The following is an 18,897-nucleotide window of genomic DNA, read 5'->3' as shown; positions in this document are numbered from 1 at the left end:
GAAAGAAATAATAGCCCCCCTATTTTCAGGACAACTTACTGGATTTCTGAGTCGTTTAAACACATTTATTGCAGACTCTCTGTACCCTTCGACTGACTCCATGCAAAAGTATATCTTCCATGGAGAACCAGTTGCTATAGATTCCTTTTTTCTTAGCAGATGGTTTAATATTCTAAATTCGAAAAGGGTATGGGATATCGACTAGAAATCATGCCAAACTAGCATAGTTACCCCTGATGAAGAACCGTCGGCCCTTTCATATGCTAACTTTGCCAATGCCCTTCCTTAGAAAATAGACGCAATGATATATAAAATAACTTTCTGGATAGATAGCCCCCTTCCTCCAGCACTGAGCATGAGACTATGTTTGTTTACCGGTCAATAAATATTAGCAGAAATGCTAACAGAAGTTGTAGCGAAAGACCAGTTATGAAAGAGGAATTTAGTCAATCCTTCCAATGAAACTATAAAAAACTTGGTTTTAAATGGTTGTCTCCACCATATGTCCATGATAAAATGATATTAGCTAGATTTCACCAACAAAGAGACTGTAACAACAGCAGCAGAAGCAGCAACACCATATAACTTGTTGATATTCTGTATTATGCAAGTAGCATGTGGAATGCTCTGTATTGCTATACTTCTGTATTAACAAATAACCTGCTGCATTCTATATTTCTGATTTAGGAAATTGTGAAATAGTAAAAGCCTTACTCTCAAAAGGAGCCGATGTTCATTCATTTTGTGGTACTGGACTCACACCACTTCATATGGCTGCTGCCTCCAAGCATGACGGTGCTCTGAAGGTTTTGTTGGACCACCATGCAGATGTACGTCACATGCTTGTCTATCCTTCCTTCTTATATTAACAAAGTCCACTTTATTGATTACAAGTTCCTTTTTGTCTGGTAGATCTCACTACTTTCTGTTGGTCACTTCTTTTTTATTAAGATTGGTTGTGAAAACTGATTGCCAAAACTACCAAAAATGATCCCTGTTTCGAAGATCAAATATTTCTGTTAAGAGTAAAATGCACCATTAGTCCATTAACTTGTAGCAGAGTGTCATATAGGTCCACAAACTCCGAAAGTGCAGTTTTGGGTCCATTAACTGTTTAGTCATTCATTAGAGGTCCATACCGGTTTGTTGGAGGCTTAGATCTGACATGGCAGAGCCAACTAGGCGTGTTTGGACCTTTAATGAACGACTTAAAGAGTTAATGGACCCAAAACTGCACTTTCTCGGAGTTCGTGGACCTATATGCCACTCTGCTACTACTTAATGGACTAACGGTGCATTATACTCTTCTGTTAACTTCCATCATGTAAGGAACTGATGTTCTCAATTTTTCTTGTCAGTGTAACAAGTTTATAAACAGTTTATTGATGCCTCTTATGGTGGCTCTCACTGCTGGCTCGCTGGAATGTGTGAAGCTTCTGGTTAAGGTATGGTGCATTCTTCTCATGCCAAATTATTCTTTTTTTGAATTCTTGATAATAACAGTAGGATGAACATTTCATTTTAAAATTTGGTGTCAACTTGTTCCTCTTGCCACCGTGCGAATGTCATTGTCTTCTCAAACATTGATCTTTAGTTAATAGCTTGCCTTGCAAATTATCATACCCTAATGTGGAAGAGAGCTTTAGGAAAAGGGAAAATTGCTCTCCTGCTGGTATCCCCCTGCTGCGAATTACCGTGGTTTTGTTTCATCTGCCACCATGCCTTAGATCCCGTTAGGTAGAGTGTGCACCAGATCAGGGCAACACACTTTTTTTTCCTCGAACGACGCAGGAGAGCCGTGTGTCATTTCATTAAGGTTGAAAAACGGATAGAGTGGTGGAGGTGGGGTGTTTGGCTGGCCCCACTCAACTATAGACTGGAGTTTGGAGTTGGAGCCATGCCCAACAGGGCCTTAGTGTTCCGATTTAGTGCAAATACCTTGTGGATTTTTTTTGGCGGGTGGATATGGATTTGTTGAGGTAACAAAATGTAAGTAGTTTGATTCATCTATGGATCATATGAATCCATGTGAGAAGTCAATGTCATGATGATAACAAGATTAAGTTTTTGGTTCATGTGGATAGATCTTTCCGTCATAACTACACGGATTATCCACATGAGAAGTCTTAGATTGTTTATAATCAATATAAGCTATGATTTTCTACAAGCAATATATTGAGAGTGTGGAATTTCAGTGTTTCTTTTAATTAAATGGCTCGATAGCTTATTGTTAGACATCTATGAATGTGTTTGGTTGGGTGGCTATCCCCCTAACCAGGCCAGCCCAATGCAAGATGCACTAGTTTGGTTGCCTGGCTAGAGGACTTAGCCAGCCCAGCCCAAGCCACCCGAGGGGGCATAGCCAGGCCCAGCTAAAACGTCCGATTCGGCCGTTTCCAACCAGCCAGGCCCGACTTGTGCAGCTCGGTGGCCCGACTTGTGCAGCTCGGTGGCCTGACTTGTGCAGCTCGGTGGTCGCTAGGTTACCGCTTGCCCTCCCCATTTGCGCCGCAATCGGGGTCCTCCTCCCGTTCGTCTCCCCCCGTTCGTCTTCCTCCTCCCGTTCGCCGTCGCCTCCTCCCGTTCGCCGTCGCCTCCCCCCGTTCGCCGTCGCCTCCACCCGTTCGTCTTCCTCCTCCTGTTCGTCTTCCTCCTCCCGTAGCAAGGTTGAAAGCTTCTTCGATCCGGTAAGATCGCTTGCCTAGCGGCTCCTTGGACTGGTTTGTGAACGAGTTCCTCTCAAGACTTGTCACTCCCGCATGGTTTCCCTTCTGCGTGTGATGCTTTCCTATGAGATGTGTTTGATTTGCTTATTCTTGGGAGATTGATTTTGTTGTAGATCTGGCAGTAATGTTTAAATTGGTACCTTGTTACCTACATATGAGCGGTGCAGCAAGGTCAATGATGATAAATTTCATGTCTGGCCGATTGTTTTATGAGTAGCGGTGCATGGTTCTTGATGCTTGTTACTGGTGTCTTGATTTGTGAATTTGTGCTCTCATGTTCTTGAAATATTAGATCTACTTGATGAAATGGTACAATATGACTGATTTTGTAGATCTGGCAGTAATGCTTAAATTGTTACTCTTGTTACCTACATATGAGCGGTGCAGCAAGGTCAATGATGACAAATTTCTAATTTTTCATGTCTGGCTGATTGTTTTAGTTAAACTTATCTGAGTAGCAGTGCACGGTCCTTGATGGTTGTCACTGGGAGGCGCATCTGTCTGGGTGTCGCAGCCGTGACTTGCATCCATTTCTTTTCAAATGTTGTAGCACAACTGATGAAATAGTAGTATTCTGATATATGTGATGCTTTGTTCTAGAGGATGGATGGTGCTGAAAGACGCCGATGGCTGATTTTGAGGGGTGCATCACTTGTTGTTGTAGTCACAGCTTGGATGTTTGTTAGGTTCAGGCGCCGTTGTCTCACCAGACCACCCATCACATATGCCCCCATGAGTGCTAGAGAGGAACAGAGGCAGAACAATCTCAGTTACATTTATCAAGCTGATGACACTAGGTGTGTTGACCTCCTTAGAATGAAAAGAGCACCCTTCTTCCAACTGTGTGACCTTCTCCGCACAAGAGAGCTGCTGAAGGACACAATGCACTGTAATGTGGAAGAGCAGGTGGCAATGTTCTTGCATGTAGTTGGTCACAACCAAAGGTTTAGGGTAATCAATTTATCCTTTAGGAGGTCATTTGAAACCATTAGCAGGCACTTTCAGGAGGTCCTTTATGCTGTTGGTGAGCTTAGACAGGAGATGATCCAACCTCCCTCAACTGCTATTCATCCCAAGATTGTGGGTAGCCGTCGATGGAACCCATATTTTAAGGTTAGCATACACAAACCAGTGCATAGGTGCAGTTGATGGGAAGTAGTAACCATCTGTTTTGTTTCACATTGTAGGATTGCATAGGTGCAATTGATGGGACTCATGTTCTTGCAAGAGTTCCAAGGTCAATCAGGGCTGCCTTTCTAGGAAGGAAGCACACAACCACCCAAAATGTGCTTGCTGCTGTAGACTTTGACCTAAGGTTTACATATGTTCTGGCTGGTTGGGAGGGCTCCGCTCATGATGCATTAATCTTGAATGATGCTCTTGAAAGGGAAGACGGTTTAAGGGTGCCACCAGGTAACTAACAATAGGATGCTCCTATTTATACCACACACAATTAGAAACACCACCTCATTGGCTATGTTTGTCATATGGTAGGTAAATTTTACTTGGTAGATGCTGGATATGCAGTGAGGCCAGGCTTCCTGCCTCCATACAGAGCCACAAGATATCACTTGAGAGAGTTTGGTGCAAGGGTGCCACAGACTCCTAAAGAGCTCTTCAACCTCAGGCATTCCTCCCTTAGGACCACAGTGGAGAGGGCTTTCGGTGCTCTCAAGAATAGGTTCAGGATCTTGGACAATAAGCCTTTCCACCCATACAAGACACAAGTCAAATTGGTCCTAGCTTGTTGCATCTTGCACAATTGGATCCTTAGGTTTGGAGTAGATGAGTATGTACCTAATGAGTCCACATGGAATGAGAATGTGAATGATGAGACTGTCCACAATGATGTCATTGTGGATAATAGCACATGGGCCTCCCTGAGAGACAACTGTGCTGAGCAAATGTGGAATAACAGGGGCAACCTTAGAAACTAGAATATACTGTTGTTATCAGTTGTTGCTGTAATATTTGTTAAGACTATGTATTGCTGCAATGATGCAGTTAACTTATTCTGAGACCTTTGTTGCACTGCTATGATGAGACTTATCTGTTAACTTTTTCTGAGACCTTTGCTGCACTGCAATGATTACCTACTTATTTTTTTACCTAATTATCTGTTACATTTCTACAATATGTCTTACATACTTATCTGTTACTTTTGCTCTTTAGATTCTAAAATATTTTTCTGTTATTATCTTGATCAAAGGATCATCAGTTACATTTTAGTTACATTTCTACACTTATCATTTCAATTATCTTGATCTGTTACACCTCAATTATCTTGATCTGTTACATTTCAGTTACTTATCATTTCAATTATCTTGATCTGTTACACCTCAATTATCTTGATCTGTTACACCTCAATTATCTTGATCAATTATCTCAATTATCATCAGTTACCTTTCCTGATCACTGTAACTCTTGCTATTTTGTTACATTCCAGTTACTTAACAGTTACTTCAAGCTGTCTGACTACAATATGTCTACAATATGTCTTACATTTCTACACTTCATTTCTTGCTGGATTCAAATCTCTGACTGTAACTCTTCATGTTCTTGCTGGATTCAAATCTCTGACTACAATATGTCTTACATACTTATCTTACATAGTCAGGGATGGATGATGGTATCTTTGAGGGTATCTTTGAGGGATTTGGGGGCAATGGTGGGCAGGGAAATGGTGGGCAGGGAAATGGTGGGCAGGGAAATGGTGGACAGGGAGGTGGTGGGCAGGGAAATGGTGGGCAGGGGCCTGCAAGACTAGTGTGGACAGAAGTAATGTCTGCATTTGTCCTAAGGAGGTTCACTGAGCTGGTTGGGGAGGGACTAAAGACCGACAAAGGTTTTAAAGAGGTACATCTGAATAGTGTGGCTAGTGATCTGCGTGAGTTTACAGGGTTGGAGGTTAGCGGAACTCAAGTGTACAATCATCTTCGCAAATGGCGGGTCAAATGGGTGAAAATCAGCAAACTGAAGGAGCTTAGCGGGTCCAACTGGGATGAAGAGAACTACATGATAACACTAGCACCAGAGCACTACAAAGGGCACATCAAGGTGAGTTGTTGAACTTGCTGTCTACATGATAACACTACTGATTTAAGCATTACTGCCAGCAATGTTTAAGCAATATTAGTATTTGCAGGACCACCCTAAGGATGCGGAGTACCTCAACATCCCAATCAAGAACTTTGTTCAGATGCAGATGATCTTTGGAAGTGGTGTTGCTACAGGAAGGTTTGTAATGGGATCAAATGAAGCCCTTGGAGAACCATTTGTAGTGCCTGAGACAATGGATGTGGAGGCAGATGCTCCAGCAACAGCGGCACCAACTGAAGGAGCAAAGGATGCTTCAAGCTCTGGAGGCAAGGTTGGCGGGGGGAAGAGGAAGAGGATGGTAAGCGAAGAGGATGCTTCACTGATGCATGCAATGACTGATGCTATCTGGGGATTTGCAGCTGCTGTGCAAGACGCTGCTCATGCTGAAGTGTACCCTGGAACATATGAAGCATGCATGAACACTCCAGGTTTTCCAAGACCTTTGTTGATGAAAGCTTTGAACCACATGACCGCAAACAAAGCTAGTGCTATTCAGTTTGTGAAGATGTCACCAGAAGATAGAGACCTGTGGATGAGAACCTACCTGGAAGACAATAACCTTCTGTGATCATAAGATGCAGCTTAAGCTAGTGCTCTAAAGTAAGTTATCTTCTGAGAATTACTCTCCTTATGCTTACACTGAATATTTGTCATATGACTTGTTATGGTTACATTTCTGGTATGACTTTAGCTCATTTCATTAATGCTTTAGCTTTACACTGTCAATAATGCTTTAGCTTTAGCTTTAGCTCATTAGCTTTACACAGTTTTAGGGTGTTACATGTTCTTTCTGCATGTTGTCAGCTTGAGATATGACACCCTTTTCCAAGAATTGCAGCCTATTAGCTTTACATATGTTTTGTAGAGATATAGACAAAAATTTGATGCTATATGCTTCTGCTATATGCTACTACTACTTGTCATTGGGTGATTGCTTACCTCTGAACTTTTGTTATATGCTATATGCTACTACTACTTGTCATTGGATAGTAGAGCTGGATTGTGATGCATGTATGACAAGTGGGCTACAACCAGTCTTAGGAGCAAGATAGGACTGACAGTAAGGATATTTAAAATGGATCTTGTGGTGTTACTGAAACAACTGTTGACTATTTGCGCTTGAATTTCAATGGCACTAAATGGACCTTAAGTCACAAGTTTTTTGTTGAATTGATATTACCATCCCGGTAAAATTTTCATATTAGTGCTTCTTGCACACAAAAAAATTATGTTTTTTAAGCATTTTATTGTAAATGTGCATTCTGAGCTTGCTCTTATCTCAAATAAGTTGACACTAATAATAATATTTAAGATGCACTTTGCTTAGTTTGCTTATTTGCAGTTCCAGTTAAAAACAATATTATTTTATTGGAAGTATTAAGCATAAACACCAAAATGTGTACTAAGCATTGTAGCTCCCCTTATGAACCAATCCATTTACATGCTGTGAAATATTATCTTTTTATGAGTATCTCAAATGGTATGTTAGTTATTTTGTTCAAATGCAGTTCATTTAACTCTTTTGCAGCCTTCTCGTGGAAGATCTGCAAGCAGAAGCCCCAGGAGCAGAAGCGCATCCCGTTCCCGTTCTCCTGTAATGGCAAACTTCCTGAGCAATCGCTTATTGTGTCGCTAGGAAAGAGAGTCAATACTAGGCAAACTTCCTGAGTAAAGAGAGTCTTACTAGGCATAGCGTACTGGTGAAACTGAACTTCTATGTCCTGGGCCCTTGGCACTCAGGTTTCATCATCAGTTCAATTGGTCACTTGCAAACGCAGTTGTGCGGTCGATACTCAGTTATTTGGTTTATCAGTGCTACCTATATGCTATTACTCATTAGAATGATTCAGTTTTGAGCTTCTTTGGAACATGTATTCTGTTGAGTTCAAGTGAGAAGTCTGTTGAGTTATCAGTTGCTACCTATATGCTATTACTCATTAGTATTCTGTTGAGTTCAAGTGAGAAGTATTAGCCCGGCGTTTTCTGTTGAGTTCTGTTGAGTTCAAGTGACAACGTTGTTTTCTGTTGAGTTCTGTTGAGTTCTGAGCGATTGAGCGATTGTTGAATGGCTGCTGCCGTCTACTGCAGGCGTGTGTTTGACACTAGTGACCGGGCTTGGCCAGTCCAACCAAACATGATGCAAAGCCCATTGTTATGCAGGCCGGACTGTTAGCCAATCAACCAAACACGAATTCATCTTGGCCTGACCCAGATTAGCCACCCAACCAAACAGATGGGCTCTAGCTACACTAACACAGGCTACATTGGGCCATGCATAATTATTAGCCCAGCTATAACTAACCCAAGCAACCAAACACATTCTATATGTGCTATATGTGTGGTTCGACCCATGGCAGGCTTAGGCGTGTGCCTCTAGCTGCTGCCAGCCATTAGGGATAGATTGATTAGAGCTTGGGCAAGGATATCCGTTGGATGATTCTGTTTCTCCACGGTCACCTTGCCCATATAAGCTGTACCCTTGGCCCTCATCAATTCAATCTACTATTCCACGCAATATTCATTGCTTTCATGGTATCACGAGTCCGGGTTTCATCGGATTCACCTTCCACTGTCATCTTCTAGCGTGCTGCCGCTGGCACTGCTTTCCCTGCGCGCACCTCTCTGCGCTGCACCCATGGGCTGGCGAATTGCCACCCGCCTCTTCCTCCTCATCTGCTGCTGATGCCGCCGCCGGCAAGCGCTTCATCGCCGCCGCTGCCAAGGAGGTGCAGAACCGCACGAACAAGGAAGCATAGGCCCGCGCGGCCGCGGAGACGCGGGCCCGTGCGACCAAGGAGGCACAAGCACGCATAACCGTGGAGGTTCGCGACGTGGCGCTTGCCCGCAGTGTTGCGGCCGAGCCCGCCGCCGTGAAGCCCCACGATGAGGCCGACGCCTGCCTGCATGTCGCCATCGCCTAGCCCGAGGAAATCCCCGACGTCGACGACGATGACTCCTCCCATGCCTCGGCTCCTCCACAGCACACCGTCCAGGATGCCCTGTTGTTACATGGAGTCGCCGCACTCAATTTGCACGCCCAGGCGGTGGCCATGCAGAATATCCGCTCCTTGGTGCCGCTCGTCCTCGGTCTGCAGTCCAACAACTTCAATCGTTGGCGCAAATCCTTCCTGTTCACGGTCGGGAAGTACTCCCTGGAAGACCACGTCTTCTCCGACGTCAAGGCCCCTACCTCCCCTGATTGGGTGCAGATAGACTATGTCGTCAAGTCCTGGATCCTCGCGACAATCTCCGTCACCTCGCTGACACCGTGATGGACCGCGACACCACTGCCGGCTCCACCTTGCTTGCCGTGGAATCTCAATTCCTCGGCAACCAGGAGACCCGCGCCCTCTTCCTCTACGTCGAGTTTCGCAACTTCGCCCAAGGGGAGCTCTCCATCACCGAGTACTGCTGCCGGTTCAAGGCCATGGCCGACGCTCTCGGCGACGCTGATCACACGCTCATCCTCAACGTCATCTGCGGCCTCAACGAGCACTTCACCACCATCGGCATCCATCTTTGGCGCGGTTGACCCTTCCCGACCTTCCTCGAGGCTCGCAACGAGCTGTTGCTTGAAGAACTCCACATGTCCCACAAGTCGTCCACGCCGTCAACCGCCCTCCTTGCCTCGTCAAGAACCTCCTCCAAGGCGCCATCCTCCTCCAAGCCCCCATCCACGCCACGCTCCTCCTCCCAGCCGCAGTCTGGGTCCACTGGCGGCTCCTCCAAGCATGGCAAATGGGGTGGCAAGAAAGGTGGTTGTCCTCCTTCCGGTGATGGCAAAGGCGGCTCCGGCAGCTCCGCCTCATCACAGCAGGGCCCTGGGTCTGGTTCTGCATCTGGCAGCACCTAGCTCAGCCTCCACAACCCGTGGGCTGGTTCCACATACATGTGGCCAGGCCCCCGGGGTGCTCCTGCACAGCGCCCGGTCCAGCAGCAGGCTCTGCTGGCGCAACAGTCACCGCAGCATTCCCTCCACAGAAATGACAGTTTTTTGTCTATTGCTTTGATTAGTGGATGCGGCACATCCATGGCCAATAGCAAATATATGGGAATGGAGGTGACTACCCCTTTAATGAGGACTGCTCTACCAGCAGGATGAATCAGGCTGCCTTCCACGGAGGGAGCTGATCAGTCACTTTGTCCACCCAAGGTAATAAGGATGCCTTGTCAGTTTCTTGATCAATAGAGGCAGGCTAAGATAAGTGCAGCTGATAGTTCACAGGCATAGAGTCCCCAACAATGCCAATATCAGTTTGAGTACATTGTATCGGTGTGCTGAGCATTTATGGATGTTAATGAAAAAACAAGCCATTAGTAACTATAATAAGGAATGCCAAGAGGTAGAGTGAAACAATGGAGTTTAAAAGGTTATATAATTTAATCTGATCTCTTCACCTCCAGATATCCAGTCCTTTTTGGCATTGTTTGGTTAGAGTTTGAGATGGTAATTTTGGTACAATGATTAGTGAGTCCTTTTTCAGTTATGTATTTTTTTCTACTGCAAGATTTAGCTGTATATTGAAGATATTCTTTTTTTTCAGTTCTCCCTAAAATTTCTATATTTATTCTCACAAACCTTGTGTTCATGCTTCCTAGCTGTTGTTGTATTTCTGCAAATGCTGCTGTTAAATTAATACTTGTTTTCCCCCTAACAGTTTGGCTACCTTCCAATTGAAATCGCTCAGGAGAGACGTTGAGATTCTACTTCCAGTAACTTCACGTGCTCCATATGTGCATGATTGGAGCGTTGATGGGATAATAAATTATGTGAAATCAATGCCATCGATGGAGGTACGCCTCAAGGCATCATTGTCACTTGTTTTGTGTTACCGCTGGATAACAATGGCAGTAGAGCAGTTTCTATTCTGTTGTTTCTTCAACTCGTGTCCTTAAACTAAAAGTGAGCACCCAAAACATGTGTATCCATCTTTCTTTAAGGAAGCAATATGATGTTTAGTGTGGTGTGTAAAATAAGTAATTGCCTATGCAATCATAAAAATGATTGAAGTGAACCTATAAGAATGCTGGATCAGATGCCTTTTTTCTTTCTCCAGAATCCTTTACTGTCGCCAATTAATTCGTGTAACTATTTATCTCTCAGCATTTCCTCTGAGTCAAATGATTTACTTTGCTGTTTCAGGATGACCCCATGTACAGAATGAAACCAGCTGATATCAAGTTAGAAGGAAGCAAGGCATACAAGAGAAAGGATTATGTTACTGCAGCAAAACTCTTCTTTATGGTATTATTGCATCATCTTTCTCAGCCTACACTTAATCTTCTGTTGGATGGTATCTAAATTTACCGTTGGTATGTTTTCTACTATTTCTTAGAACGACATGCCACAGCCCTGCGCTACTGTCCCATTTCCATTGGAACAAGACTTTAGTAGTTTACAGCACAGAGTTTTCAACAGTCAACAAACTGCTTGGCAAGCCACCAGCCAAACTAGTGCGTCTTGATACGGCCCTACATCTGCCAAATCAGCTTATCGGCAGTCCGGCACTTGGCCAAGAACAAAACTGTAACTACTGATTACCACTTAACCTCTCTGATCCTTTTTCAACTCGCTTTCAGCTGTAACATCTGGACTGCCTTCAGCTTTTCACATGCACTTAATCGTTAGGTAGCCATCATCTCATATTCTTCACCTTGAGTCATGGCACTTTTTTTTTGTCTTTCCAATCTGTTTCCGAAATGTAAATTCATTAATAGTTAGGCGAAGACACTGCCATATAGACATGGCCGAAATGGCATATATGATAAATGTTTTCTGACTTGGTACCAGCAACTTCCTCATATTTTTTTCCAAACTCATATCCTACAAATTCAGAAACATACTCCCACAGAGCTCTAGCAACAACATACTCGTACCAAAGATGATTAACAGATTCATACTCTTTAAAAAGAGCAATGCAAAAGTTTCTCTACTTCTCTTTTCTTCAAATTATCCAGTCATGATTATTGTGAGATACTAACCATAAAAGGACATGAACTTAATTTTCATAAGAGTAGGAATATAAACAGGCTTAACACCTCTAAAATCAACTACGAAATATTAATACTGGGGCAGGTAAACTCCTTATATATTGCCTGAAGGCCAGACTAAAGAATCCATATCTCTATTAAGTTGAGCACATGGTTTATATTAATTTTGATTTTCAGTAAGGTTTAGTAATATTACAATGTATGTGCTCTCCTTTTGTTTGTTCCTTTCTGTTTAATTTTTTTTTTTGGCTAGTTCACTTACAATGTGTGGAAAATTAAGAATGCTACTTCTGCATGGATTGCTAATGAAAGCAATCATTGTTGTGATTAAGTACCAATGCTACTAAGTTTTCTGCATTGGTGACAGGGTTGCATTATGGAATACTTTTGCCAATCTCATCGCTGTTAGAAAACTTTGCTGGAAAATCAACACATTCACACTTTAGATTTACTACAAAATTTCAATTATAACTACTGGATCAAAGTATACTCCCTCTCTAGTCACAAGTAAATGATGTTTTGGACATCGACCGTGTCCAGAACACAACTTTGACAACTATTTTTTTTTGTTATTATATGTTTACAATGTATAGCAAAAGCAGACTATTATGAAACATTGAAACTACTTTCTGATAAAAAAAATAGTTGTACCATTTTCAAGTATCATAAGTCAACAAAAATAATAATTTGTAATCAAAGTTATAAATAGTTCACTTCAGACAGCAGAATGTCATTTGTTTGTGATTGGAGGGAGTATCTGTGAAAAATATGTTATGATATAGCATGGACATGTATCTCGTTGACGTGACAAAAGCTCATATTCAGATAGATGTCTTTAACTTCTGCATGGATCTGATGTCTCGGGTAATTAATATCCAGCTTACAAGCTGCCCCACCAATTTCTTGTGTACTTACCTGAGAGAAGTGCCGTGTTAGGGATGGTAACTATACTTTTCTTCTTTGATGAAATGCCATGCAGCTCTCCTGTGTGTTCAAGGTTCCATCAAAGTCCAGATGATCGGATGTTTGGATGCTAATTAGAAGTATTAAACATAGGCTAATTACAAAACTAAGTGCACAGATGGAGTCTAATTCGCGAGACGAATCTATTAAGCCTAATTAGTCCATGATTTGACAATGTAGTGCTACAGTAACCATTTGCTAATGATGGATTAATTAGGTTTAATAGATTCGTCTCGCGAAATAGCGTAGGGGTTCTGCAATTAATTTTATAATTAGCTCATGTTTAGTCCTCCTAATTAGCATCCGAACATCCGATGTGACACTGCTAAAGTTTAGCACCTCGTATCCAAACAGACCCTTATTGCCGTACTTTGTTTTCCAAACAGACCCTTATTGCCGTACTTTGTTTTGCAGGGAGGCTGTTGATTGCATGAAGGCATCCCACGCCGCCAAACAGTTGTCTGCAGTGTCATTGGCTCAGTGAAACCTTGCCCTGGAGTACCGCACAACCTTAACATTTTGCTGCTGAATCTGATCAGACCCACGAGCCCAGCGGTTGAATGTTGTATTGCAGCTTTCGTGCCCCCAGTCGTTTCAGGATGCGCGGTTGAGTTAGAGTGTGCATGGACGAACATTCGGCTGCCTGTTGCAGTGTGCGAGCTCGTATTGTTGCGGCGTATCTTCCCTGGTTAGCAGCATTGCAGATGATCCTTTGTGATGGAGCCCTTGTAAGTCCTTGTTGCCAGTAAGTTGGCCTCTAGTAATAGCTGCGATATACTGGACTGCAGCGGCAGGCAAAGCAGACAAGAGCACCGCGTTGTTGACCCCTAGGACTTAGGGCAAGTACATTGCTACACGTCAGCGGTCTCATAGGTCGTCTTATGCAGTGTCACGTAGGATTTTTGATGATGTGGAGAAGAGAGCGAGTAGAGAGAAAGATGTCGTTGTTTCGCGAAACAACCACCTCATGAGCTAAATTGTAGGACTACGAGACAACTTAACAACCATTGTACGAGTTATTGTTTTCATGCAACTCATAATATTTTATTTTTCTTATGCACCAATTAAGGAATTATATACCACTACCAGACAACTTATAGGACAACCTATTGTACAGGTTGTCTGTTAAATCGTCTCAAGATTACGTGTCAATGCATGAGACCGTCTATTAGACGATACCAATGTACTTGCCCTTAGCCATCAAACTGGGTGTTGTTGGGTGGCTAAGGGCTCGACTTGAGCCTCACCCCATTTTGAGTCGATCGTGCTGGGATACCCTGCGGATATTGTCAAAATATCGATTCCCTCAAGACGATTTTTGAACATTAAGATTATAATAAGTGGGCTAACTGCCGTCCTACTTGAGGATCTCCGATTCTATCCGAGATGATAATGTGTGATCTTGACGATCATCACTTCATGTTCTGCCTCAATCAATTGATTCGGCTGCATGAATTTTGCTGTCGTACGGCATGTCACCAGGCGCCACTTATGGCCGAGTAGGCTATGGGTTATGGTTTGCTGTCGTACGGTATGTCACCAGGCGCCACTCATGGGCGAGTAGGCTATGCGTTATGGTTGAGAGCACGTCCTAAAGAAAGAATTCCCTATTTAGCATTAGGAAAACTATTCGTTCCTCCTCAGAAAATTTTCGTTCCCTATTTAACATTGAGTTCAACTTTCATTCCTTATATGACATTCTGTTGGATTTTTCATCCGTGATCTGTTGTTAAATACCTTGTGAAAAGATAATTTTGTACCACCCTTCTTCCTCCTCTCCTCTCCTTCTCCCTCTGCTCTACACCGGCCTGCCGGTTGCCGTGCCCCCGCGGGAGGCCGAGCCCCGTCGGCCGTCAGGCCCCTTGGGAGGCCGCGCGCCACCGCAGGAGGCTGGACGCCGCTCGGTGCCGTGCCCGGGCGTGCGGCCACGAGGACTTCTCCCTGCTGCTCCCGGACGAGGCATCCTCCGGGTCGGCCTTCTTCACCGTCGCAGAGTCCGCGCTGGCGCCGGCGCTCGCGGCCGCCCCCCGCACCCGCGATGGGCCAGTGGCGGTCGTCTCGGATGCCGTGCTCTACTGGACCCCGCGGGTCGCGCGCGACTGCGGCGTGCCGCACGTCACGTTCCACACCATCAGCGCCTTCGCCGCGGCCGTCATTGTCACGGTCCACCTCCACCGTCCCGAGGTCCTCCCGGACCCATTCATCGTTCCCGGCGGGTTCTCGTGCCCCCTCAAGCTGCGCAGGGCGCAGGTCAACGAGGAGGCTCTGGCGCCCCTCCCGCTCTTCCGCGCCGCCGAGGTCGAGAGCTGCGCCATCGCGTTCAACACCTTCTCGGCACTCGAGGCCGACTTCGCCGCCTACTACCAGAGCCAGCTCGTCGGGCGCCCCAAGGAGGTGTTCCTCGTCGGCCCCACGCGCGGCGCCGCCGTCTCTGCCCGCACTGCCGAGCGGGACCCCATCCTGCAGTGGCTCGACGGCCGCCCGGCGGGGTCGGTGGTGTACGTGCGCGCTGGGCAAGAGCCACCTCCGCTAGCTTGCCGCCGGGCTGCGCGCGTCCGGCCGGCCGTTCCTCTGGGTGATCCTGGCGGCCGGAGGGGAGGGTGGGGGCGGCGGCACGTCTTGGGAGGAGCGCCGTCCAGCCACGGCATGGTGGTGGCCAGGCGGTGGGCGCCGTAAGCGGAGATCCTGGCGTACCGCGCCGTGGGCGGGTTCGTGACCCACTGCGGCTGGAACTCGGTGCTCCCGCGGGGGCACGGCGGCCGGCGGCGCCCGCCTCCCGCGGTGGCACGCAGCCTCCCAAGGGGCCCGACGGCCGACAGGGCTCAGCCTCCCGCGGGGGCACGGCAGCCGGCAGGCCGGTGTGGAGCAGAGGAAGAAGGAGAGAGGGGAGGAGGGTGGTGGGACCCATAAGGTAAAATCATCTTTTGACAGGACATTTAACGGTTTACGGATGAAAAATATATAAGGAATGAAAGTTGAATTCGGTGTCAAATACAGAATGAAAAAAATTTCTAAGGGTAAAAAAAACGAATAGTTTTTCTACTGTTAAATAGGGGATTCTCTCCATCCTATATTGCCTCAAGAGCTCAAAGGGACACCGCTTGGAATCTGTTGTAGGCTTTGTACTGGTAGCCTACAAAAGTTTTAACTATGATCATCACCAGCGAATCGCTGGCTCCCCAACCAAGCCTGCCCAATCATCCCCCGCCCCTCGATTCCGAGACCGACGCAATGGGACATGGGCTTTTGTTCAATTTGGCCTCATACTAGTCCTAGCATGAATATTTATCTTTTCCACATGGCGGCGGTAGTGAAAAGCCGTCCAAAATATCATAGATTAAATTGAATCAACACAAAGATAGACGGGAGCTAGCATACGCTCGCTTTTAGACGTGCCACAAATGAACACACATCTAATAAGCTCACGAAGAGAGATCTTAGTCGATTAAATGAAAACAATACCTGTGAGGACCTGCTCAAATTAAATTAGCTAAACCGACCTATCGACTATGCCCTACCGATCAGGGACACACCGATGCTTGTTCGATAAGCATAAATTCTTAGGGTCCCAAACCATACATGGTTCCATCACAAAGGGTCATAAACACACAAACTTAATTAGTTAAGTTTACAAATGCATTTCTTGCTGATCTCGAACTCGATCCAGCAAATGTTGAGATCGACAAAGCACTAATCCCTTTCTTTTTTCATAAGACTAGTTTGCCAAAAAAAAAAAACTCTCTCTGGTGCCCGCTACTGTTCTGTTTGCTTGGCTTCCTCATATGCTGCGTGCTGCACTTGCTGCCGGCTCCAGCCAATGTATTTTGACGCCAAAACGTGCTAGAAGTGCGGCGCCAGTTTTGATCGCCGCAGCCAAACAGGCCCAAATGAACCGATTGCATGCAATAAGGCATCTCACGCCGCCCAAAGAGTTGTCTGCATTTGCAGATTCCGCGCTCGGCCGAATCATTCCAAGGAGTGCATGAACGAGTGATTCATGAAGAGCTAGCAGCGAATCCCATTCCTTATTTCACTAATTCATTATTACAGCACTACACCTTCCAATAAATCCTAGCTGGAGTTTTCCATTTGATCGCAGAAAGAAGACTGAGTCAGATTCGTGTCTCACACCTCAATACAAAAAACCATCTTGACGCTTAAAAATTAGTGCTAAACTTTACCAAAGCTAAACTTTAGTTTTAGTTTTAGTCCAAATAGACTTTTAGGGTCCAGAATACTTATTCCGTACCCGAGCACCATCTCCGCGCCCGTCCGAGCGCCCCTCCCGACTCCCGCAACCGAGCCTCCATCGCACGCGCTTCAGGGTCCGGTTTTTTTGACGGTTGAGTGAATCCAGGAACCGGACTGTCCACCACGCACGCCATCGTTTAGAAAAGCGCAGCATCAGTTGGGAGTTCCGACGTCGACGCGGCGTCACCGCCACCGCTGTTCCGTCGCCAGTTTCCCGCAACAGCTCGCCGAATCGGAGCCTCCGCGCCAGGCGACGCCGTCCCATCGGGTCTACGCCGTAGGCAGAGCGGACTCCGCTGCCGCCGTTTCTCTCGATCGGCACGAAGGTGATTTATTGACACCTTGAATGTCTCCAGTCATGGTAGCTTCAGCGCATATAGAATCGGAGCCATTTTTATCTGCAAGATCAACCTCATACTGGGAGATTGAAACCATTGCTTTTTCAGGTCCTTGGAAAGGAGAATTACTGTGTTATTATGTGCACTACGCATTTCTGAACCTGAAATAGCAGAAGACTAGTCTGCGTCAGTGCCACCATCTAGAGAAACAGAAGTCCCATTCAGTTTCCTCAGTTAACATTCAGACAGCCACTGTGCGAACTTTGAACTCCAATTCAAATATTCAATCCGACTTTGTCTTTTCCAAGAGGTACTGTGAATTGTTGAGTATGTATCAAAGATCCCATTTTGCAAGTTGTTGCCCATCATTTACATATAGAATTCTTCAAAGTCTTGAGCCAAAGTCAACCAAGTTTAACTGTCTTTATAATCAAAATGGTCATTGCCATTCAGTTTCGACAGTCAAGTCTTTTACAGTGCAACTTACAAACTTTGGGCTCAAAGAAAAATTTGATTTCTTTCTTTTATTTGTCCAACAACATGTCCAATATGTCCAATTTGTTGTGTCCTTGAATGTTTTTTACAAACTCTGAATCACCAAGCTGCAGTTATCTAATGGATAAGCATTGTGCTGTTACCTTTCAAACAACCTTAACTCACCTGAATGATGCAGTTGCTATGGCTTTTGTCCTTGAACAAAACTAATGGTTGTTGTATCCTTGAATATTTATACAAACTTTGAATCAGCAAACTGCAGTTCACTAATGGATATGTATTGTACTGTTTCCTTACAGACCACCTTGACAGTGATGGGTTGTCGGAGGCTATTGTTTGAAGAAGCAGGGCCGAGCAGGGAGTCTGCTGAAAGCCCTTCACCGGCAAGGCTGGAGATGAACGACATGACTGTCGCCGTCGACGTGCATAATTCAGAAGTGTCGGAAAGGACACCGTGTGGTTCAGAACCGTCACAACCAGGAGGACGAGGCACTGTGGACTCCAGCATCAACATTCCAGAGGTGGTGGAAAGCTTCAGCGATGGATTCAGAACGCCGCCCACACAGACACCCAGTCGGGATGGGAGAAGTGAGTGTCAAACCGTTACAACAGGAAGACAGAGTGTTGTGTTCTCGCCTCTGGCTACTTTGAACGCAATCCAGATGAATGCTAGTGAAGAAGAAATTCCACCACAAACACACGTAAGTCATGAATGGTTAACCTTTTTTGAATTTTTGAAAGCAGTGATGCATGGTTAATAAGCACGAATGTTTGTGAGTAGTTAATAAAAATTATATATTATGTCATATTTTCAGTCTGTGATGCTAATCGAATTTTCTACACTAAGGTTGAATCATTTGACGGTGCGTTAGTGGTGGTGGTGTTATGTTTGACCATTGTCATCAACAAATGGCTTTCAGTATGTGATGTTAATCGAAATTATTGTTATTTGAAGCAGAAGGAAAGCATGGATCCAGTGTTGATTCCCAGAGAAGGGATGTCATTCAACTCAGAAGCTGAAGCAAAGGAGTTCT

The 18,897-nt window shown here is 45.1% G+C and overlaps 2 pseudogenes; both read left to right on the top strand.

Annotated features, from left to right (window-relative positions):
• Positions 1–18,897, top strand: part of LOC117854992 (uncharacterized) — a 42,740-nt pseudogene that overhangs the window by 3,606 nt on the left and 20,237 nt on the right.
• On the top strand, positions 14,252–17,549 carry LOC140221281 (UDP-glycosyltransferase 73B4-like; annotated as a pseudogene).

The sequence above is a fragment of the Setaria viridis genome, chromosome 1, assembly GCF_005286985.2.
Source record: "Setaria viridis chromosome 1, Setaria_viridis_v4.0, whole genome shotgun sequence".
NCBI classification, from domain to species: Eukaryota; Viridiplantae; Streptophyta; class Magnoliopsida; order Poales; family Poaceae; genus Setaria; species Setaria viridis.
Note: the sequence above shows the minus strand (reverse complement) of the source record. Positions and strands in the feature narration are given on the sequence as shown.